General features: G+C 44.9%; 2 long non-coding RNA genes across 2 annotated transcripts in view; one reads left to right on the top strand and one right to left on the bottom strand.

The window, feature by feature from the left end:
- The window catches only part of LOC140218483 (uncharacterized), a 138,416-nt gene extending 129,966 nt beyond the window's left edge, over positions 1-8,450 (bottom strand). The window contains exon 1 of the long non-coding RNA XR_011894756.1: positions 7,592-8,450. This is a non-coding gene — a long non-coding RNA (uncharacterized lncRNA). The remainder of the gene's footprint in view (positions 1-7,591) is intronic.
- Positions 8,451-12,157: 3,707 nt separating this feature from the next.
- Positions 12,158-21,309, top strand: LOC129384761 (uncharacterized). Its single transcript, XR_008612411.2, has 3 exons — positions 12,158-12,400; positions 17,401-17,585; positions 21,130-21,309. It is a non-coding gene; the product is annotated as an uncharacterized lncRNA (long non-coding RNA).
- Positions 21,310-25,266: the final 3,957 nt, after the last annotated feature.

The following is a 25,266-nucleotide window of genomic DNA, read 5'->3' as shown; positions in this document are numbered from 1 at the left end:
GACAGCTGAATTGGTGGCCCCGCCCCTTTATTTGTTTTTTGTTTGCTTGTTTACAGCGCTTTCATGCAATCGCACGATGAATAAATAGTCTGCCGAGGTTCATTGGAAGCGTACTTAGCATACAAAAAACTGAAATGTGAAAAAAAATAATGAATATAACGTGTAAGTATAGACACGCCGACATTGTTTATGTTTTTCTGGCGACGCTGTTTCACCTGCTAACCACACACCTTTATGTATCCGAACTGTCTCGAATGTTGTCGCCGAGCAACGTGTCAATATTAGTTTTGCACTTATTGTAATGCAGTTTGAGAAGTTTGCTGGTGACATCACATTTTAATGTAAAACATGTTTCAAGACAGCAGGGGAAGGAATGGTTCAAACAGTATTCAAGATATGGTCATCAGTCACCCAGGAATGATCCCCAAAGGTGATTTCGTGTGTTGAGAAATTAAATGTGCGCTTGTGATTCGCATATCGCAGGTCACAATAATTTAGATTTATACTCGAGAAGCAGGGCGTGTACCTGCCTTCCCATGTGGCAGTTGCGAAGCCTTCGCATGAATCGTATTTTCGTTAATTTCACTTGTGCCTTTCTTCTCAGCAATTTCAGGCTAAATGTCATTTTATTCGGAAGAAATTACACGCTTGGCTGCGTAACCTTAAAGCGGTACTGAAACAATGAAACCGCTTGACACAGGCCCACGCACCCGTTACGAGCCATAGGAAGCACTGTACACAAGATACAAAAGATGACATATGTTCAAGAGTTTCAGGAGAGCATAAAAAGTCAAATGGAAAGTATTGTCGAAGCATGTTTAAGTATAGTAATCGAACTTCGTATGCAGAAGTGCTTATACTGCGAATATTCTTTGTCCATCTTGGACAACGTAAAAAGAACATCATCGTCCAAAGTTAAACAGAGAGCAGTAAAACGAACGTGCCTTGGTAATAAACATCACCAAAATAACAGTACCAGCAAAGCGCGTGCTGATAGCTCTCGTGTTATTGGTGTACCAATATCACTTTGCTTGATAAACTAGGGACACCTCAAAATGGTATTTCAGTACCGCCCTAATTAATAGTTGTTAGCTCAGCTTATCATTAAAGCTTGTATCCCTGTCTCGAGTGCCCTCGGTTTAACGAGATCAATATACTGATAAAACATGGGATATCACTAAATTATATTACAGTGCTGCCGTAAGTTGTAGCAGAACGATTCTGAGACTGCCTAGGCACTCACAAAGTAAAGTACCTATCAAGGCATTACGAAAGAATTATCTATCCAGCGTCTGAATGAACGCGGTGTTCTTAAAAATTATGCGGGCTCTTGCTGAATAATTCTGATTCTGATGACACTGTTTGGTTATTAAAAAAAATGTAAGCAACTAATCAACGATTGTCAAGGTCATTATGTTAGCTTTTCGTCAAATTTTCAGTGGACTTAATAGACATGCTAACTATACAACAAAGTTTGGTGAACGGTTCCATATTTCTAAGGAAGGGGCGATGCAATCTGCCGTTCCACGTAAAAGATGCTTAATACTTAATATGCGATGGGCCCATTGTACGGAGGACATAATATATTTGAATGCATGCGTAACACGAAAGTATTCAATATTGCAGGTCGTTCTCCTCCGTCTCTGAAGTGTCAGTTGTTCTACTTGAAGCGACAGTGCCACAAATAAACTGCTGATTCATCTAGCGCCAGACCAAGTGTTCCGAAAAAAATGTGCGCCATTAAAAATCTTATTAGTTTACAGATACAGCTCATACTCGTGCATGTCAATTCTTAGATTAAGACGCGCAGTAGGTGTAAGGATGAGGTAGGCTAAGTTCTGAGAAATTCCTTCATCTCGGGGAAAGAATTTTTTCTGTGCTCGTGTTCTGTATGCGGCACCTATCTACATTTTTTTTTTTTCAACACGCACACTGTGGGTCCCGACTCATTCTGTGCCTAACAAAACGTTCGAAGTAGACATACGTCACTACTTGTACGTAGGCGCCGAGCCTTGTTCATTGGAGGAAATTCTTTGTAATACAGAGAACAGCGTGAAAAGAGGATAACCTCTAAGAAAATAGTTGGCAAAACCAGAACAAGAAGAAGCAAAGTGCCAAAAAGAATTCCTATCGCAAGGACAATGACTCTGTAATATTACCAGTACCAATTTACCCACATGACCACCACGGTGAACGTGCGCGGGCGTATCCACGCCGATCAATATCGCAGAAAAACTTACTTGTTATTCTATACGCCAAGCCACAGTGGAACTACATCGGGATTCGGCGCGTGGCTTCGTGCGATTTCTTAAAAAAAAAAAATAATAATTTCCCCCTTTCGTGTTCCTGCACTAAAAGTTGCTTATTTAATTGAAAATGCCTCCGCCTCATTATATGTGCGTGGCGTCCCTTCGCTCAGATTCGGTAACGCCATCTGCTAAAACGTCACTATGTCGATCACCGCGTGACCGCCACAGTGACGCGAGCCCCTACGAAGAATGCCCCCCCAACCTCTACCGTTGTTTCTTTACTTCGTGATGTTACCACATTTGTCACACTGTTCAAACACTTCTGCTCGCGGCACAAGTCACCAGCCAAGCAACGTGCGGCGGCCAACCATTCGCGCGTCTTCTATTTCCTGCGCACCACGTACGGCCATGCAAAGCGGCGAGGCATAAAACATCGCTATATACGGCCGGCTGCGGCCAACATTATAGAAGTCGCGCGCTCCCCATCCTATCCATCTTGCTTCTGCACATTACGCGTCGCCACTGATGCTTGTCGTCGTTGTCTTGCAGGCCTTTTTGCTGCCGGAGGAAGACGGAGCGCAGCGGCGGGACGCGGGCCGAAGCGAGGATGGGCGCGCGCGACGAGAGAAAGAAGATGCAACGAGCAGCCGCCCGGCCGACACGAGCCGCGGCAATGCTGCACCAGGGTCACCTGCAGCTACGGAAGGATTCCTGCCGCTTTCGCCCCCTCTACCTCGCCGCCTGCCCGGAGCACGGCAGTGGACGTGCGCTGCATTCTGATGGTGGGTAGTAAGAGGAGGAGGGCGGTAGAAGGCAGGGCGGCCGCCGAACAACATCGGGGAGGGGGAGGGGGAGCACTGTACCATCGTGCCGTGTCCAAGAGGCACCACCAGGAGGAGGCTTCCCTCCTCTCCCGCGCTCGCAGCCCGAGGCCCCCTTTGGACGGACGGCCGTCCATCTGCCGCTGTCGTACCCTGCTCGAACGGGAGACGCTCTCCGCTCGTGAATACCGTGGGGCCCGTGGCACGTTTCGGGCACCGCCGTTCGCGGCATCGCCGTCTCGGACGAGCCCGAAGCGAGCGGCGTGCCTGCGTCGTGAAGCGCTGGGATGCTCGCCTGTCTTCTTTCTTTCTGTCTGCAACGGTTTATCCTCGTTTTGTTCTTGGGCTCTGCGGTTGTATAACAGTTTCCTTGCGCCTAAATCTTCGCTACCACTCCTTTACCCTCTGCTTTCCACCGCGAACTCACCCACTCCAGGTATTGCTCAAAAATGCACGCGTTCCCTCCTTAAAATTTTTTTTTTTCTGTCTACAGTTACTGCGGTGCAATTATGCCACTTCCATTAACCACCCTGTCTTCCTCCCGCTTTGTTTGCTTTGTTTCTTTCTTGGCCGATTTCTCACTCAAGATAATAGAATATGCGATCATTCTTCTCGAACGGTCTTTTCTGCCTCTGTGTGCTCAGAGCCAGGGTACAAAGTGTTTCAGCATGTCTAACAAAAGCGACGTCCAGCCAGCACTATAGAATAGTGATCGATGGCTGCCACCTTCATGATAAAGTCGCATCGCGTTTTCTTCGTTTCTTTTTTCTCCTTTTTCTTGCTTTGGTTTTGAGAGCCACGTGAGAAAACTAAGAATGCAACGTATTGAATTATATCACGGTGTTGGAAGCCATGAGCTCCTCTCGACTTTTATTACAATATCTAGTACTCTGTTATTTGTATTCAGTTCATGCTGTGTCCTTTGCTGTAGAACGGCTGAGCCCGGGGACCGAAGCATTCGCGTACGAGGTCACGTATTGTACCTGTGGTATACGCATGGCTTTCTGTTTCAGTTTCTTCTTTTCCATTCTCTCAAATCTTCATCGAAACATTTCTACCTCACTATATCTAGCTTCTACAAAACCCGCTGTACTGCACTCGTTAATTTTCGCTTCATTGACATGCCCAAGCTTATCGAAAGATGCACCGAGAATCCAAACCTCACTTGATGACTGGTAGCGAATTTCTTTAAAAGCCGTCACTCGCTGCTCAATTTTTTTTATGCCCTAGAGGCTTAGGCAGACATCACGCCATCCCATTTCGAATGTGCGAGGTTTAGGCTTCCCCTCCAAGCTAGTCACAACAGCGCAGACAGCCGCTTTTAACCCTTGCAAGCACCAATTAATTGTGTCAGTTGGAAAGTTCAGTTCCCCCACATTTCTTGCACCTTCAGAATCACAAGAAAACGTACAGCTGCAGCACAGATTAGTAATTGTACGATTTTTCAGTGCGTTTTGTCGAGTTGGCAGGTTGCGGACTCATGCGAGAACTCTCTATATGGAGGAACATAATATACAGAAACTCGAACAATGTCATATCTTGCATGCTTGGAAAGCACTGATACAGCCACTTCTAAAATATGCCTGATGCAAACCGCGAAAAAAATGTGAAGTGAACCGGTTGCAGTAATGACATGCCGACACCTAGAGCAAACAAGTTTTTCTAAAGCACATCACAGGTGTTATTGAAACTTTCAGCACAGGTCCAGTCGACTTTGCCTCAATACGTAGGCCATACGTTTCAATATCGTTATTTTCATGTGTACTTTTGCTTTTCGTACACATTTGTGCGCACGACGCCTGGAGGGTTTGTCTGAGATAAAGTGTCGCGCAACACCGGGACATGTACACTAGAAAGAGCGACAGGCGAAATGCGCTGCATGGGCCCTTCTGTCCACGGCCCCATATCGAGCTACACTCCATGATTGTTCAATATGGCTGACCAACAAGCCAATATTGCCAGCCCCGCAGGCAGCCATAGTTATGACCAGTGTTGCCTTTATGCGTTTGAAGAGAACGGTAGAAGTTGGTCTCTTCGATTGGAAACCTCAATGTCGGATCACTCACTGTCAGAGTGCTTCGTGTCGCGTAACCTTGCATCTACGACAAACTACGCAACAGTGATTAAAATGGTACCTCTAGCTTCTAAAGAGAAGCTTTCTTCGCCTACTTTCCCGGCTTTCGCAAGGCAGCGTGGCTGCTGTTGGGTCCTAAGGGGAAGTTTAATAGACTTAGCAAAACATATCAAATCAACAGAGGTCAGTAATTTGCGACAGTGGCATGAGACATGAGAAGTCGCTGTCTCGGAGGATGCAATTACCGATATATATGCGAAAGTTAGAAGAAACTACCCGTCAAGAGGCTTATAGAAATCTTGTGCGCTTACCAAGTATGCAGATAACTGTATTCATTGTTAGATAAATTTCGTACATAAAACCTGAAGATATAATGTCGGCTCACCGGCGTCGCTAAAGCACACCGATCTGTCAATGGAATGGTAAACTGTAGTCAATTGATTCCCTGATTTAATGTATTTACATTAATGAACCCCTGAGTATTTGTTATTGTGGTTGTTGCCTCAAAACATGGCTTGTACCCACAGGGGTGATTGGCCACACTGAGACTCAGTATTTGCCACTGGGCTCTTGTCCATTCCTCCGAAATGAGAATGCCCCATTACGCATGATTCCTACATAAAACACGAAAATATAATATCGGCTTACAGTCATCCGTTAAGGCACGCCGATCTGTTAATGGAACCATGAATGATTTTCAACGGATTCTTTGATTTACTGCATTTTCCTTGATTAACCACTCAGGGTTTGGCATTGGTTTCTTGGCCACTTTTCCAGAATGGACATGTCCCACTACACAGGATTCCTACATAAAATGTGAAAATATAATGTCGCGTCATAGATATATTTAAAGCACAGCGATCAGTTAGTATAACGTTTAATTAATTTCACGAATACTTTTACTTACATTAGTTTGATCTAGCCCTTCTTAACGGACTATACTGGGGCTGTTCGCAATTATTCATTGCCTAGAAGGAAAGTAAATAAAATTACACGCATCACCGTTAGTTGAAAGGAACTTAATTAACCTCTTTACTAAAGCTTTCGTTCACATAGACCGTGCGTTGGGCCTACATAATTCTTTTTACAAAACAGTAGTCTACTACTGTTCATACTTGCCTTCTCGACTGCTTTTCCTCTCTTTTCTATTATTTCTTATACCCATTCCCTCCTTTACAAGTACACCGTAGCCAACCGCAAATACCCTCTCGTTAACCTGCATGCCATTCTTTTACTTTTATGTTTCTCTTTTTCTAGTACAGGCTCGGACAAATTAGAATTGCTCCACCGCGGTCGGATCTGTATATACACACTCCATTCACTTCCCTATCATCACTCCTCTTCTTCTCCCCACCTTTCCCCAGTGGCTAGCTGAGTAGGCTAGCTGAGGTCAAACCTCCCTGATTTTATGCAAATTGAGGAAAGCGCTCTCGACAGAGGAGATAGAGAGAAAACTTCATTCAACTCGGCTCCATGTCCGGAGTTTCGGGCAGAGTAGAGAATCTCCGGACACTGACCCAAACCAAGTTCAACACGGAAGGCTTTGGACGCGCTGCTCCGATACTTAGAGACATGTGGACTGTGTGACCGACTCTCAAAGTTGTAGCCCCTTGCATCGCAATAGTGTGGGCAAATTTTTTCTCTACATATTGTAACCTCTTCTCTACTTCTATCACCTTTTATTCCCTTTACCCAATTCCACAGAACAGGATAGTCAGTCCTTATTTACACTGACCACAGTCACTGTCTTTCGCTATCTTTTTCCTCCTCTCCATATCAGAGTTGAATAGGATAATATACATTTAGGTAGCTTTAGCTAGATTATTAGAGCAAGTAGATCAGTTCACTTTATCAACCAAGACTTGTGCAGCTGTCCCTTTGACAAGCTCTCTTCTTTTATATCACCGTTCTTCACAAGGCTTTATTAACGGACAATGATAGGAAGCGAGCGGACTGAGCGCCAGTGAATTGTTCCCCCTCGTTTTATGACCTCCCTGCTCGTCACGTTTACAGCACTTTCTGTACGGTAACGAAGCTGTAAATGTCGTTTTGTTTCTTAACGCATCATCGAGAACTACGTTGGAGACACCAAGAAAGCACATATACACAGGGTGTAGAAGGTTTGTCGGCGCACTGCTTCGCGTGTTTTCAATTGGGTGGAGGCCACTTCGGTCTCCGCTGTGCTTTGCCAGCAGCAGCATTCCGATCGAACGATTCGCTCGTTCGCGCTGGCAAAAGCATCGCCGCTTACGGAGGAGATAGCGGCACGAGGGACCAACGAGTACCCCGCATGAAAAGCGCGCCTCCGCGACCTCCGCGTTAATGGACGTGCCAACCGCACGACACACGTGGCCAACGAAAGAGAGAAAGAGAGCGAGCGAGCGAAAGGAGACGAGCTATAAATGAAAGGTTCTTTTTTTGAGAGAGAAACGAGAAAAGCGACTGACCTCACAGCTGGACGGCGTTCTCGGGGACGACGACGTCGTGTACCGGGGTGGGCTCGCCGCATCCTCCCGACAGCGGCGGCTTTAACCCGGCGTTGGCTGTAACAATGACCTCGAAGGCGTCCGAGTCGGGCGGCTGCAATTGCGGGGGTGGCGACGGCGCGCGCCGGGCGGCCCCGTGTCGTCGTCGCCGTCGTCGTCTCGACGACGTTTTGTCCTTTGCCAACTCCTTGCGCGCAGTGTCTCCAAGGGTGAAATACCGAAGGCGAGTGTGCTGGTGGCTTTCGGCGGCGACGCGCGAAGGAGAGAGCGCGTGGTGCTCGCTCGCTCGCTTGCTCCCGGCAAGGAAATAAATATTTGTTCTTTCAGGAAGGCGGGCGGTATTTAGTAAAGCGGAGGAACGCGAAGAACGAGGGGAGCTGAGCGGGGGTTGGGTGGTGGTGGAGGATGGGGGGGGGGGGGGGCGCATGTGAGGAAAGAAAAGGGAAGGAGGAGACCCGAGGAAGATTAAATATATAAATACGAAGCCGAAAGACAGAATGAGAGAAAAAAAAAAGAAATACTACTATGCGGTGGGAAACGTGGCAAGACCGGACGTGAATTACTTGCAGCATTCACGAAAGACCCGAAGCGCGCGCGCGCAACTAAAAGAAAAAGGATAAAAATAAAATAAAGGTAAAGAAAGAAATTGCAAGAAAACCAACAAATGGCGACAATATAAAGAACGTGATAAGCTGTTGAGTTTTCTTATCTCTGCCCGCAGCACGAGTGCGTGCGTGTAACCATACGTATAGTTTAGGAGGTTTTTCTTGGCGACTTTTTGTTTTTCCTTTCTTTCCTCTTGTATTTTCCGTCGTCGTCGTCGCCGCCGCGCTCGTCTCCACTGGACCGAGAAGCGAGAGGTGCAGCGGGTGGATGGGCGAGGGAGGGAGGGGGGGAAAGGAGAATGCAGCCAGCAAGGGGGCAGTGGGGGGGGAGGTGGCAGGCTGCCATGTATTAAATCTACTAGCGCAGAATGGAACTAGAACAGAGCTTTCGCGTATGCGCGCGAATATATATGTATACACAAGGGAAGCGGAAAAAGGCTCAAATAAACAACCAGAGCCGCTCGCTGCATCAGGTTATCAAGAAGTTTGGTGGAACTGAGGCATTTCGTTGGCACCGCGGCCGCGGTGTGACGGCATCGGCGCGTCCGCCGTTCGCTGCAGCCTCGGAGCTCGGAAACCGGAGGGCGAGCACCAGCGCGCTCTCTGCGCGGAGGGGGTACGTGCGCTTATGCGTAATTTATTTCACCGCCGCTGCGGATGGTGTCGCCGGAAATATTGGTATGCATGTATTCAGACCTGGCGAGAGGTTCTCCCCCGATGCGCTTCCCTGATTGCGCCTACGCACCGTCTGGGTCCGAGAGAAGTGGAATAAGAAAAAAAATATATGTACGTAGAAGGCGAAACTAGACGAAACGACAAGAAACGCCGTGGCGCGCCGTTCTAGCCGAGAAGCGCTGGAAAACTGGCTTTCCTTCCTATTTTTTTTTCTTTCTGGCCGACTGGACAAACTCACCGCGCCGAACGCTCTGTGCCGCTGACCACGCTTTGTTTGGCTTCTTGCACTTTCGTGCGCGAATACGTCGTCGCGCCGTCATTAGCAGCCAACGGTCACGCGAGTGGCGAAGGGTACAGTGGGAGTTGCCCACGCGGTGGGAGTATAACGTTAGGTCGCCATGCGAACTCGGACGCCACGTTGACTTTTTTGTCGCTGGTATATAAGTACGGTTTCACGAAAAGACGTAGCTGCTTGTAACCGATACAAGAAAACGGAAAGAAAGAAAACAACAACAGCGCGCAAACGTGACAAGAAAGAAGACACGAACGCAGCAGGTTCCGTTTTCTTTTCCCGTATTCACGCTGTTCATTTTCTTTTCTTTACTTCATGATCGCCGCTCACCAACTAGCTCACCTTTGCATTCTGCTTCAGTGACCCGTACGTTTATACAAAGTACGATAACGAACAGCCGCGCGCAGGTTTACCAGTTCTTTGGAAGTTAGAGTCGTCCAGCAGCGGCGGCGTTGAAAAGTGTGTGTTATGCTTATATTTACTGGAATAGACGACAGAATGCACAGAGGGGAACATTTTCCACGTGTGCTTGTGACCAACAGAGACTGAACGTAAATTTGTTTTTTGGTCGCAATTGAGTGGGCCGCCATCGGGACAAAGCGTTTCAAAGAAAGTGAAACAGAGGAGTGACCAGTGTTCTGCAGCGCGACTTGAATGGCAGAATGAATTTTACAACTAGGTAAGCATCGCTATACAATGATTGCTGTAGTGGACTGAAAATGCGCGAAAGAAAGCAAGAAATGTCTACGCAACGCTTTCCTCATATGTTTCTACAATCTCAGAGACCCACAATATTGTATTAAAAAATATGACAGAATTATCCGTTCGTTGTGACGCGCTCTGCACAGAAGTGGCCTAGCCAGTTTCTGTCAAACACAGCTACATAGTTTCACCGCTGACACACGTGTCAGACTCGGTGTAATACGCTAATGAAAAACGAGGGTGCCTAGAAGCTTGGTTAAAACCACATACGAGTGTTTTTAGCTGCTGCTTAGTCGCAACTAACAAATCTAGTTAGCGGTACGACACATGGTTGGCCTTTTATTTCCGATTCACGTCGTGCCTCGCCTACGCTGCGCCTCCCGCTCTTCGCGGTTCTGTAACGTCTTGTTGTTGATAACGTTTAGTCTGGCACTGTCCTTTGTTACTTCTTCTTCTTCTTCTTCCTATTATTATTATTATTATTATTATTATTATTATTATTATTATATGACCACCACAAAGAGGATCGGGCCAGTAATTGTAAACGGACACCACGTTTACCCGCTTTAAGAGCAGAGAAGTTTCTGCTCAAACAACCATGGCAGTTCTCGCAATTCCGCTTCCGTTTAATTTCAAATATAGTATACGCAATATCGTTCACTCGTGTTCAATCTTATGTCCGTGCTTCCGTCTTTCCCTCTCAAGGTTACGCGCAACATTTCTCATTCCTTAGCTTCAATTCAAGGTTTCTAGTTTTCGTGTGAATTTCTGCCTCTCGGAGAGATATTTACTGGCAGAATGCATCGATTGTGTATTTTCCTCGTCAAGGATCTTCAGAGGGGCGTTCATTAAAGTATAATCATACACTGACGTAAACTGACACTCCCTCTATCGTGGCCAGCCACCAGCCGCGGTGCTTAAATGGCATGCATTAAAAGAAATGCTGTTTCATTACGTTGCATGCATCACTTCCTGCTGTTGACCATGATGTGATGGTTTACAGACTTCTGGCTGCGGCAGCCGCAATTCCATGGGGACGACATACAAAGACGCTCTTGGATTTAGGTGCACGTTAAACAATCCCAGGCGGTCAGAACTGATCCTGAATCTTACTTTGCGGCGTCTCCCATAGATCAAGTGTATGCCTTTAGGACGCCGAAACCAACGAATGAACCATTTCGACCAGCCACGGGAACCTCTTGATTCCTTCAATATTTTTTTCTTGGCTTCAGGTTTTTACCTCGCTGAGAAAATGCCTTGCTATCTCTCGTTGGCTAGCCCCCACAGAGCGTTAAAAAGAGTCATCCTTTCAACCGTCACAGTATGTTTTTGCTATTTCTATATTTACACGTGCCTGTGGCAAAGCCAAGATGAAAACTACGATCAGAGTAAAAAGGACCAGCACTGGTCTCAGAGAAGTACATGTATTTGCGACAGCTTGTTAGCAGTACCAGCGACTACGGGGTTTCGAATTCCACGCACTAATCCTTTATCTTCGTGCTGTTCGAGTTTCAGCCAGTCCCCTAGAACGACCACGTGCCGTTAGACTAGAGACATAAGCAACAGTAATTAGTAAATTGGGGTGCTTACTTCTCGTAATGATATTTGAAACTGTTACATTTGACAATGTCGATAGTGGGCATTGAAGTTGTATTGGTGACGAGAGTGTGCTGGTGCTGCGGCCATTGAAGTAGCATACAGGTAAGTAGTAGTGAAATTGTGTATCTTCTAGAGTAAGCCGGCTCGCCCGTGAAACGTCACCAATCCTTCAGTTCTGTGGCAACACGGAATTGACAGAAGATACCGTGATAAAGTTATTGAACCCCGACGTGACGCGTTCAAAGCGCACAAGTCAACAAACATTTAGTGCAGGGTGATTTGGGCAAAAAGCCTGCGTCAACAAACATTAAGGTACAGTTTTATAAATATGCGTGTGTAAAGAGCTCCTGGGTGTCTGCACAGAAATTGAATTTCTAACAAACAAGCACCTTTATCGGCCAAGGCAAGAATATGTCCGCCAAGAGTTAAAATCATCCACCTTCTTTTTCCTTGTTACAAGTGAAGCGTCCGAGGTTTGGCCGGCTTGGGCCGGCTATAATACATTTCGGATAAATAAAATACAAGGTAAAAGAATTACAAAATATCAAAGCACTTTCAAAAGTATATAAGGAAATAACAAAACACGAACATAGCAAGTCTATGGACCACAGAGAAAGCCAAGAAAAGAAAGAGGTTACGAGAGCACAAGAATTCATAGTTGTTTCAACACGTTTCTTTTTTAAGTTCTTCAAAAAATATTTTTATCCGCTTCCACATGACACTTTTACCAGTTTTTGTAATACCAACATCTTCCTAATACCATCCAAATCTTGTCCAATCCCCCGCCGTGGGTACGCGCCATCGAAGAAGGATATCCAATCCTATCCAATCCAATACAAGAATTCCACAAGAGCTGAAAAGAGCCCCGTTGGCGGTGTGGTCAAGTATCGGGGGCCGGTATTATACAGTTCTTTTCGTATTTTCGTTTTTTGTGACTTGCATATCGTTTCTTTTTTTTTTTTCACTTTTCCGTTTAGCGTGTCGCGAGCTTAAGGTAGACTAACCTGATCTCTCTTTCTTCTCCCAACCAAAGGCATTCATTCCCCTTGGTTAGCTTCCATCCCTGCCTGAGAGTGGCCGATAGTTAGTAACACTTGATTGAGCTCTAGTAATTATGTTCTTCTGCGGCTGGCGCCGATAGACACTTTTTGACGCAGTGGCATCAATAATGTCCCTGTGGCCCTAGTGCCTATCTTATTTTGTTGTAGTGTAATCTGAGCAAGTGCCTACTGATGGGGAGGTTCATAAAGATGAAGAACCCGAAAACCATTCAGATGGAGCTCGGAAGGCTACTTCGTCATTCCAGAACATCACCGAGGCCTGTAAATTTGGTCGTAGTGGTATTCTGTACCATTCGTCAGAGCAGGAGTGTGGTCGAGACCTCCTCAATTGTTCCGAGTTTGCAACGAATCCGGTGAGCCCGTTTATTCCAGCCCACCTTGCTTGTTCGAAAGGCTTAGTTCGTGGGGTAGACGTGAGCCTGAACCCTTCGGAGACTGGTTTTCAGTCGCGGTGCTGTGTCTGTATACCGATGTAGCCGAGTAACTGAGAACAAGAAGTCACCTACGGAATCGGTGATTGTTACATTCGCGGGAACAGTCCATCCATCTCAAATCAAGGCATAGCCTCTCATATATAGAGTAAAGCCACTTTCTCAACGACCACTGCAGTGCTTGAAATGTTGGCGTTACGGGCACATCATCAAAGGCTGCAGGTTGCAGGATGCTGGCTTTGCGGAGAAAATCATGACAGCGCAGAATGTAAATCACAGGAAGAGAAATGTTGTTTGTGTGATGAATCTCACGCAACAGACTATTCGAAATGTTATGTGAAGGACAGAGAATTAAGAATACTCGAAGTGGTGGAACGCAGGCGATGCTCACATAGGGAAACAGTGACTGAGGTTCACGGAATAGCCCAGGGGTATGCAGACGTAACAGCTCGTCACACTGCTGGCCTAGATGTTTCTGTATCCAAGGCCATAGCAGACGCAGTAGAGAAAGCTACGGAGAAGGCTATGGCACGTCTTTCGACAACTATTTTTAAGTCCTTGGCACAAATGCTGTCTAGTCAGCTGGCAGTGTTCATTAGTGCTGCCTCTACCCAGGTTCAGGCATCACAAGTTTCTAATGTACTAAATCTAGCTCAAAAGCAAACATCGTCAGCCAATTCGTTAGTTGACTTTCCTTGTGTAGGACCTTCTACTCATGTAGAGCAGACGGTACCAGAACCACTAACGAACTATTATGAAGAGTTCCAGGATATAGACAGAGAACTTAAGAGTCTGAAACGCACCAGATCTCCTCCCCCCAAAATTTCCCGTAAGTCAAAAGCTAAGAAAATGTAAAAGAGAACCTCTCCAAGAGGACCTTTATGAAAGAATTTTGCATAAGGTTGCTTCCGCTGCCGTTCTATCTTCAACATAGGTTTCCTAAAGATATTGCAGTGGAATTGCCGTTCGATTATTTCTGCTACTACAGATTTATCATATATTTCTTCTCACTTTTAAGTGTCTTACAAGAAACCTGGCTTTCTAATGATCAAAAGTTTTTTCTAAAAGATTACCGATTATTTCGTTTGGTTTAACCTGCCAGATGTGGTGGCATGGTTTTCTTGATTTCAACTAAATTTAGTCACAAGGCCACGCTTTCGTATCGATGTATGTCTACCGAATGCTAAATTTCAGCATTAGACATAATACTCCCATACTGCTCCCCTTCTACCTTAGTTAACTTATATTTCGTAATAGAAGTGCAGGATACCCGATCTCTAGACAGCGCACTTGCTTCCTGCAGAAAAGCCATAGTATGCGCAGGTGACTTTATTTCTCACCATGTGTTTTCGGGTTTTAAAACCGATTTAGGTGGAAAACGCCTGTGGGACTGGACTGTTGATAATAATCTATCCTGTTTAAATTTAAATTTAAATTCAAAAGTTGCTAGGTTTGTTCGCGACCAGTCTCAATCGACCATAGGTCTCACTTTTTGCAGCTCGTCTCTGACTATATTCTCGTGGAATACTATAGACTGCGCTAAAAACAGCGATCGCCTTCCTATTGTATTTCCCTGTGATTTCTTGTGATACCACATTTGTAAACTGTGACAAATTTCAAAAGGACTTGAAGTCTGCGATGCTTTCCCGTGCGGATATGCAAGATAATATTGGGGCTATGAGCCTCTGTGCAATTTTAAAACGTTGCTTAAAAAATTCAGCTTTTAATTTAACCTCCTATAGGCAAATCTGTCTGTCCGCGGTGGAATTCAGAAGGTATGCGTGCTCACTGAAAACAAGAAGCTGTCTGGAACAAACTTCTTTGTAATCAGTTTCCAAACAATTGGAGTGATTACCAATTTATTGCTGCATCCTTCAAGCGTACGGTAGCTGAAGCCAAAGATGAGTATGATATGAATAAGTTCACTTATCTATTTAAATCTAATTAAAGAAAGCCCTCTTTAGATTTTGACGCTCTCGAAAGATGATTCCGAATCCAGCAAATATTAACTCTTTGTCCTTTCGCCACGTGAATTGCCCAAATTATTGGAAAATATTGGGGAGGCACTAGAAAACAGATTCACTTCAATAGTTCCACCGTATCTATTGAAACTATTACCGCTCGAGGAATTTAGGGATGTCACAGGAATTGGTGGCTGTTGTTCACTCTCTGCCTTCTTCAGCGACAGGTACAGATGGAGTTACCACAGCCGTGATAAGAATTCTGCATGAATTATCTCAGCAAGAAATTTTGAATATGGTAAATTACTCTCTAAAGAATGCCTGGATACCTTCAGAATGGAAAATTGCTGAGGTAATTCTGATACTTAAAAACAGAGAGGTAGATGTAATTCAGATAATAGTAAACCGAGTTCTCTCACGTACAATTTGGTTAAACTAATAGAAAGACTTTTTAATGGCCGAAGGGCAACCTACATTTCTGAAAACTTTATACTTAGCCCCAGTCAAACAGACTTTAAATGTGGGTGCTCGATGTGGTGTGTACACGTAGACTTAGAGAGTCGCATACAACTTGCTCGTCGCCGAGTAGAATATTCAGCATTACTGACACTAGATGTAGCTAAAGCTTATAATTCTGTAGAGCATGACGTACTGGTAAAGCAACTAGAGAATTACAGGTTTCCGAAATACATCACGGCATGGGTTTCAGAATTTTTAAGGGAAAGGGAATTGTACTGTTTCAAAGCGGATGTGCATCATCCAGGTATACGCTAAAACGCGGGGTCAGTGTTATCTCCTGTATTATTTAATATATTTTTAAGTTCCATCCCTTCACTCCAGGACATTCAGGTATACGTTTATGCCGATGACATCGCATTTTTTGCATCGAATGATGATCTACATTTACTTTATCAATCGTTACAAAATTACTTACGTACTCTTGAAACTTGGATAGAGAACATACATATGCCTCTGAACGTCAATAAAAGTAAATTTTAAAGTAAATTTAAGTAAAAGACTGTGGCCTCTTTAATATTCTCCTTTCAGTTAGCCTGACTGCTCCCTTGAATACTAGTCTGGTTATTGCTTCATCTCCTTTTTTGTATTTCTTTTACTTTGCGTTTATCATCTTCAAAGAATTTCCTTTAGCTACCTCCTGCCGCCCGATTCTCGGCCTATTTCCCTTAGTGGGCACGAGCCATGACAGAGGTTCATCCTCATCACCACCATCTTCATCATTGTCATGAACAAGCATAAGCAGGTCACAGGAACATAGACCAAAATAAAAACGCATGTAAACTGCAGTTCACAAAGAATTTATCGCTACTGTCACCGAGAGTATACCGTAGAGCCTTGAAAGTTGATATTTGTTTGTTGGGGCACGACCAGCGCCCAATCACTTTTTGTGCAGGGAATGAACGCTTATCTAATGTGTTCAGACGAGTGCGAAGTACATCTCGCTACTGGTCATGTTGTCGGGCTCTCGATGAGACAGTGCTCAAAAGAAGCTCCTCTTGTGCCTCAGTCCGGGAACTCTGATGATGACCGAAAGTAGAATAGCTAATAATCTCAAATGCCATTTCTTGCTGTGCAAATCTTGTGTGTTGTGGCACACAATGTGCTAATTTGAACTTTATGTGAACTCTACATTACCGCTTTTGGACCCTTACTTACATTTTATTTTGATATTTGATCTCGGTTGTGTGTTTATTTTAGCTGGTCTGTCTTTGTTATGTACTGTCCCCGTCTTTCTTGTTTGACTGCGCGGGCCATTTTTTATATGTATTGTTTTCCTAAGAAAGAAGGAGGAGTATAGCAGGCATAATCCAGGATGCCAACGTCTCCTGTACACATATTTATCAACAATAATAATAAAAGAATAGGTGTAGTTGCGCGGTTCGCATTACTCCCTAAACTGACCCCAAGCGCACGAAATGTGCAGCCACTGCCGAAAGGGGAGTATCTGTAATTCTCGTGAGCGAGAGCCTTCTACACGTGAACGACTGTCCCGAGTGAAATTGGAAGCATTAGGCCACGTGTACTACAAGATTATTGCATCTGGCGTTACAGCTGGCGCACATTTCATGTGTTGTTCTTGTAAATCTCGAGTTACTCGACTACCAGGTGAAGTCCCCTGACTTTCAAAAAATAAGCCACAGTTTTTGTCAGACTTCCATGCTGAACGGTTAAAAAAAGGAAGTTATAAAGGTTTGGTTGTAGATTAGGCGTTGATATGGTCTCATTCTGAGTGTTAGGGCATGAAAGACCTAGTGCTTGCCTTAAAATAAAGAAAGCTGAAGTGATGACATGTTAAGAAAAGACGATTCATATTAATAAGGATCTAGGGTCACTGCAAACCACGACGTTACGGGTTGGGGAGGGGGTGGGGGAGAGCAAAATTTTATTTCCGAAACTCCGGTCCCGGTTCTCCCACTTTGTTCCAGTTGTCTTCCAACCTGAGGTGTGTTATCAGCTCGGTAATGACTTCTACGGGCTTGGAAGAGGATTCCGCCAGTCGCTCGTCAAGGTGTCGCTTCGATACAGATGTGTGCGAGTTTGGGCACGCTCGCCTGGAGGGCCATGGAGTAGATGAAGATGGGCATCCGTATCAAAAAGAAAAAGATGACAGGTATGTGATTAGAAAAGCATCCAACGCGCAGGATTTCTATAGACTATGTAGGATCCCAAGGTTAGACGGATAACTGATTACCACTTGTTAAATCCCTAATGTACCCCTGGTAGTAATAGTTCAATAGGGACAAAAATCAAACCTGAATATTTTTTCAAAGCAGGCTGTTTGGAAGCAAATCTATCTTTTTTTTTTCTTTTGCCCTGGTACATGTGCTAGCTGTTCAAATAGAGGGGAAGGGGTTAAATATAGAGTAATAAGGAGTGTATTGGTTTGGGCTAGTTGGTAATAACTCATGATAAATGTTATTTGCGCGCCGCAGGAACAAGGACATTGCACTTGTGTTTGTCGTTTCCTGGTCCTCGTTCAAGTGGTGCACAAATAACATTTATCAAGAGTAAGGCGTGAGACAGGACGAAAAAACGGATACAAAGATGCACTTCTAGATGTACCAACCGGACAAAATTGGCATTCTTTTGCATAGAAAGGAGGTTTTTCGCCCGGCAGTGGACATTAAAAAAACAATATGGCGGCGGCTGCTGCTGCCCATGATGGTGATGATGAGAGTGATTACGATGATAACCTTGTTGATGTATTACCGCTATTTTTTTGCGCTCGATGCATTCCAATACCTTTTGAATTGCGCGACTAATTTCGTTCTCTAAACAGTTTCTTCGTAATTTACTTGTTCATGAGTTTTTACACAATGGTGTTTCGAGTTGTACTTGCGTAACGCTACACCACCTCTCTTGCCGGTCTGACAAGGTCTTATTAAATGCACAAATAAAAAGACTAACGCTGCAAGAGTTAGCCTAATTTCAATCCAAGGCACCATCCGCCTCGCAGTATATTGTTTCCCATTTTATGAAGGCATGAAGTTTGGTGGTGCCCAGAACACCACCAAATTACTACATAAGGAGGAGGTAGGTATGTCACATGACATAAGTAGAACTCAAGACACCATAGTTAAAAATAAAGAAAAAACAACTCACAAGCGAGCAAACTATAAAAGGATCAGCTTATAGAATCTAGTTAGTGTGGAATACAAAAGTTGCGCAAAACACTGAGTGTTGCTTGTGGCAGATATGTGAAGAAGCACCAGAAGCTGAGCAAAATTCACCTTGTTTAGTTCACGTAGTGATATCTTTCGCGCTCAAGCTCAAGCGTAATTAACAACTGCGTGCATGGCATTATTCCCAGGGAAAACAGCAGAAATGACAGTCCCGAGCCAAATTTCGACAAATTACTGTCACGGAACCACTTTTTGTTTGCTCATTCTCGTCGCAGCGCGCCAAATTGTCGTTTCCAGGACCGATCTCCGCGCACAGCAATAACGACGGCCACCTAAATATAGAACCTGTCATATAGTCCTGTCTCTGGCGAACGGATGACCATAAATCTACCGTCCGTTCTCATTACGGCAGCAAACGACATAACAAAAAAAAACCTTGCGATGACGAGCACACGAAATGGGATCTGGGTTAACGATCACGCCAGGAGATGAACAACGTTGCTGATTGATTTCACGGAAAGATGCGTGACAACCTGGTCGCCTGTCAACGTGAGGCGAACTGAAGAATTCATGTGTGACGACAGCGCCTGGTTACCTTTTGCTTTATTATTAACTTCTTTTTTTTTGACCGGGACATACTCGACAGACATATCATGTAGGGTATTCCGACTGCTGTCGTTACATCGCGTATGTTTAGAAAATGAGGATTGCGGCACGAATTTACCTTCGTTAGCTTGCAACAATTCTGTACGCCCAGAAAATAAAACCGAGTTTTGTTTTTGTACCCTCACAAGAACAGAGGCGGCGGGTGGGAACAGACGTGCACGAGAAGTAATGAGTGTCGTTAACGATGTCGTGGGAACGGCAATTTGTATTTGGTACCGCATAGGAAACTGTTCGTTCCATGTTCGCATGCAGGAATGACAATTCCTTTGGGACGAAAGATTGCTTGCCTAATTACTTCTTCGTTCTTTGGCGGAAAGAAACACTGGATTTGAAGTTCGTAGAATTGAAAGAGCATTTCACCGCACCGCGAAGAAGAAAGCAAATGCCTCTTGATAGAGAGAAAAAGCTCGAATTGATCTGTCTGTGAACGCCTGAAGAAATGCCTGTGTTTCCAAATAAATGGCACAAGGAGCATAGTAAAGTCGCATGTGTTAATGTGGCATAGAATACAATAATTGGAACCGTTCGCGTGACCAAGCATTTTGCAGCTACACAAATATGCTGATGAAGAAATTTTATTTTGTCATGTATCTCGTCAATTGCCTTTAGCAGCTACAGAAATCAGTCCGTAAAGGTAAGGGCAAAACTACACCTAACGATGCAGGCCATGTACAAATTTAGGGCTTGTAGGTTGTAGCACATATGATGGTAACAGGGTAGGTGAATAAAAATACCTACATTATAGGCACGCGATATTCTTCTGTTGCTACAAAACCAATAAGTCAAGATATGACATATACGATGTCTGACGGCAGAACACGGAACGTGTAGCGTGCATGTCCTGGAATAGCACAAGTAGTGCTACAGGCACAAGCACCTGACGAGAATAAGGAAATAATTCGCTAAGCGAAATGAAAACCGCATTCTGATAGCGAAACAATTAAGAAGTTGCACTGACGTTGAAAGTACCGAATTAAAGGTGACGCAATGCGTTTGTTATTAAGAGCCTATTTACATCTACTGCTGCAATTTTCTATCCGTTTTCCTTATAGACACATTATCAATTTTTCTTGTGAAAGAAATGTTTTACTATTTACTACTATACTTGCAACCTGCATGCGACGTAAAGTTCACTAGATATATTACAGTTTAGAAATTTCTGCTGAAAGTCTGTCTCAAGGCGTCTTCAGCAGAGTCTCCGAGTCATTGAATAACGTTTACAGCAAGCTTTGTGTTTTCGTATACAGAAGCTGTATTATTAAAATTCACTCCTCTGTAAACTGAAGAGCAAAGGAATGAACACGACATGCGTCATATTAAAGAAATGTATAAAAAAAGAAAACCTTCATATAATGTTTCTTCGGGCATTTCTTTTGCCCCTGTGATACCACGAATGTTGTGTCAAGTGATACGCACCAAAAGAGCGTAAACCATTGTAGAGATGCAGACTGTTGGAGACACACAAGAGGTGTTCAATGAAAAGAAACGTGGTCCAGGTTACCAGAGCATTAGCTGCAGTAACGAGATTATGCTCGATTGGTATCAGGCAGGGGTAATTGAGCATATCTAGATGATTCTTTTCTCCTGCAGTGGCCTTAAATAAAGATCACGATCACCGGGTGCTGATTTGGTTGGGTTGTTGCGTCTCAAGATGAACCAAGCAATGCAACACGAAGCAGCGTTGTAACGCTGCAGTTTCTTTCGTGCCACGTCTTTGATTGTTTCTTTTAGTTCTTCGGCAGGTGACAAAATCCGCTCATTTATTTGTCACGAGTACGTCAAATCCTCTCATCGCAGAACACGAGGTCGTAATGTTTCCCATTACGCGGCAGACCGCAAGGGACTATAGTATCTCCCTGTTTGCAGGGTCGCGCTTCAACCTTCCGTGCATCGGGAAACACGGCCAACTGAAGGTACCACCGGCCTCGATGCAGACGGGAGATATGAGGTGCTTGCAAAAGGGATGAAAAAAAGAGGGAGAGGAGATGAGTTCCCGGACCGTGAGTGGCAGTGCGGCCAGCTTGGCCAGGGCTTGTCTGATTTGCACAGGAGGGGATGATCCGTGCTGGATAAGCCCTATCTTTCGCGCGCGAGTGCCCGTGCCGTCCCGACGCCTTCCGGAGCTGCCGTGTCCTCGCGTGCCGTCCGGAAGATGTCCACTGTAGGGCGCCCTGGGTCTCTGCGCAGTCGGGCCTGCCCTCCGGTGATAAATAGGTGGCCCCGCTGATGACAGTGATCCCCAGGGCTGCCACAGCAACCCCCGAAGCGCCCTTGCGCTTCGCCTTTTTGCTGCACGTTCATGACTGCAGGGCGTATGTGCGTTTTGATGAATGACTCCGGGTGGCGGTAGGCGGCAATTTAGGAGATTTCGTTTGTGTGTGTCGCTGTGCGCTTTTGTGTGATTAGACTAATTACCAATGGCGAAATGTCATCTTGATGCCTCCTTTGATGTTTCGTTGTTTTTTTGGCAATGCTTTACCGTGAAGGCAGTAGTGCGTGATCTTTTGCATTACCAAAGGGTTGCCGCTTCGTGACTCGATGTACTAGTTACCACAGGATAGGTTATTAACCGTGGTAAACTGAGACCTGATACGTTCTCGAGGTAATAGTTATGACTCCATAAGTGGAACGCGGAAAATTGTCGAAAAGGGGCTCAAAAAGACGTGAATGTTAGAGGCAAAAAGCAAAAATGCGACGTCATCAGTTTTGAAGTTCACACACCCACAGACATGAACACATGTGCACGAAAATTTCTGGATAGATCATAGAATACAAAGATTCCTGTAGCGGTACAAACTAAATCCCTCGTGAGTGCTAATATCGAAACACAGCACCCACGAACATGCACACAAAAAAGAGGCACTTACTACGTCTGAAATAGAGTCTATGTAGTCCTTGTATTTAGGGAGGCAATATAACTATATGGGGTCTAGCAAAGCAATAAGACTCATATGTGGCGATGTGGATAACACATTACAAATCATATGTCGTAATACCATAAGCCAGCAAAGAATGACACCAATGTCAGCATGGGGGAAATTATCTGCAGTTCTTAATTCAATTAAATAAATAATAAGTAAATGGAAACGAAGACGGAAATAAAGGAATGGAAATGAAAAAAACCATTCGCACCAGGTGGGACACGAACCCACATCTTCGCATTACGCGTGCGACGCTCTTAACTAACTGACCTACCACGGCGCTGTTTTCCCATCCGTTTTCTAGGCACCATTTAACTAGCCCTACGAGTGTTAGCCAGTGCCACCATTCATGGCCTTGGCGGCGAATGTAGACGAACATCCCTTGTGTCATAGGCGTCACGTCTACGTGAACTTTTTGGGCGAAGGCAACTGGTCAGTAAACCCACATACGCTACCTGAAGGCATCAAAGCTGCTGGATTCGAGACCCTCGCTATGTAATGAATGAGAAGAAAGAAAACAGAGGGGTCCGATTTTTATTATTGATTTCATAAGCAGCTAACTAACAATATAACCAAGGACAGCATACTAGCAATTAGTTGAGTTGCAGTTCTTAAACGAATTATATAGCTGAACATATATATATATATATATATATATATATATATATATATATATATATATATATATATATATATATATATATATATATATATATATATATATATACACGTTGTAGCCTTTAGGAGGAAGTCTTGCAAATGACGAGACACAAATTTTAAAGAGCATCTAATCCTGTTTCCAATGGCCTAAACTACCCGTGAGCTTTTGATGCAGGACGTCATGCAGGTTTGCATGCCATGGCATTTTCCGTGTAATGTGCAGCTGCCGAGACCACGGGAGCTATTCTAGCGCGATCAGTTTCGGGGAAGCGAACATTTTCGCGACACTTCTTGTGTCTCGGCACCAGATGCGTCGAAGTATAGCTTTGCCAACGCTGCGCGGAGATGGCGAGCTTGGAACAGATGCCAGGAACGGTGTTCTGAGTGACGCGAAATCTCGCGAAAGTGATCGCATCCCTCGAAAGTGACCACGCGAGAATACCGCACCTTAACTCTTTAGATTGTGACACAGCAAACGCCGTCTCGAGTTTCGTGTCACATCCTCACCAAATGCGCGGCTGAGTAATGACCCCGCATGGACCGCCGCCTCAGGGAAATGTCGCATTAATTCAGTGCCCGCCGACAGGATGCGGGTGGATGCGTTCTTTCGATCAAACGTCTCGAACGGAGCGGAAACTGGCCCGACGGCGCAAGGCGTCATGTCCCTCGTCATGCATGCGCAAATATTTCGGTGTTGCAAAGAGGCGTAGTCCCCGTTTGGTCGCTCGCTTTCCGAGGAACAGGACCTTGTACTTGAAGCCCTGACGTCAACTTTCTTGAAGGCGTATTTCACTCTTTGTGGGACATTAGATATGCGCTAAAGGCCGTTGAACTTTCTCATCTATTTTGCCGCGATGATTACTTGTGGACACACGGTGATAACGCCGACCCGAGGATAGAGCAAAGGCGGGGCCATAGAGAGCGCCTTTCGCGTTGCCGTCTTTTCAAAAAGCATATATACTTAGACGTTTTCTACAGCCCGATTTCGAAGTCGTTATGACGTCACCAGCTTCTCTTTCCGGCAAGCCTTCCATTAGGGAAACAGTTCTTCTGGCTGCACCGCTGCGTTCGAGGTCGAGGGTTTGATCCCGGCCGCGGCGGCCTCATTCCGGAGGAGGCGGGATGCAAAAAACGCTCGTGTACCTAGACTTAAGTGCTCGTTAAAGAACCCAATATGGTTCAAGCTAATCCAAAAAAGTTATGGGGTTTTACGTGCCAAAACCACTTTCTGATTAAGAGGCACGCCGTAGTGGAGGACTCAGGAAATTTCGACCACCTAGGGTTCTTTAACGTGCACCTAAATCTAAGTACACGGGTGTTTTCGCATTTTGCCCCCATCGAAATGCGGCCGCCGTGGCCGGGATTCGATCCCGCGATCTCGTGCTCAGCAGCCCAACACCATAGCCACTGAGCAACCACGGCGGGTTCAAGTTAATCCAGAGTTCCCCACTACGGCTTTCCTCATAACCAGATCGTGGTTTTGGCAAGCAACACCCCTGAACTAAAGTGAGTTTGTAATTCAGTGAGACAAGCGGTGGTGTTGCACATTGTGTGTTTCCGTACACAAATTGCAGTAGCGACAGAGGCGGATTGCAGTAATGCGATAATTTTCGGAGGCTTATAAGTGGCCCGAACAAGATTGTTATTAAATTTCAGATGCAAGTGGCAAATAATTTGTGAGTTAAAGACGTGTAAGCCATTGTGAAAGGTTCTGGATATTTCTATTTAATATATCAATATCGTTCTCTTTTTTGGTGCTTTGTTTGTTTTACAATTTGGGCACTGTGGACTTCTCAGTAGCCTAACTAACCATACTGTGGCAGTTAATAACCAATGGACCAATAAAGGGGAATCACAAAAAGGAAAGTGGAAATATTGTAATCTTTTGGGCATACGTAACTAATTACAAAATTTTCTGGTGTACGTAGCGACTCCCTATAGAATTGTAAGACATACTCACAATTACCTATGCAACTCTTGTTTCTTAGCGCTGACGTGAATCAGAGTTGAAAGAAACGGCGCAGAATGCGTGAGTATTGAATGAATATATTAGCTGATGTAATCAGTTTAACTGCGAGGCAGAATACCACCACTTGCTCCTAGCACACCCAGCGGCCATACTCCTAGACTGCACATTAAAGCGATTCGCCATCTCTTCCAGCGTATAAGTCAGAGAGGCACGCCAGCACCAACGCTGTGATAATAGAAATCCACGTTACCATCCCAAATTATAAGCCTTAGGCTGGCACTGAAAACGGTTGGAAACGCCCTCTAGTCGGAATTTTTTATGATGGGCATGCGGGCTTCATTCTTTGGGAACACAATCGAGAACGCTGTAAACCAGGAAAAATTAGAGCCCAGGAAAAATTACAACGCAAAATATAACGGCAACGGAAACCACTATAATGGGGGTTGCTGTTAA

The sequence above is a fragment of the Dermacentor andersoni genome, chromosome 5 (assembly GCF_023375885.2).
Source record: "Dermacentor andersoni chromosome 5, qqDerAnde1_hic_scaffold, whole genome shotgun sequence".
NCBI lineage: Eukaryota > Metazoa > Arthropoda > Arachnida > Ixodida > Ixodidae > Dermacentor > Dermacentor andersoni.
This window is presented reverse-complemented; position numbering and strand designations above follow the sequence as displayed.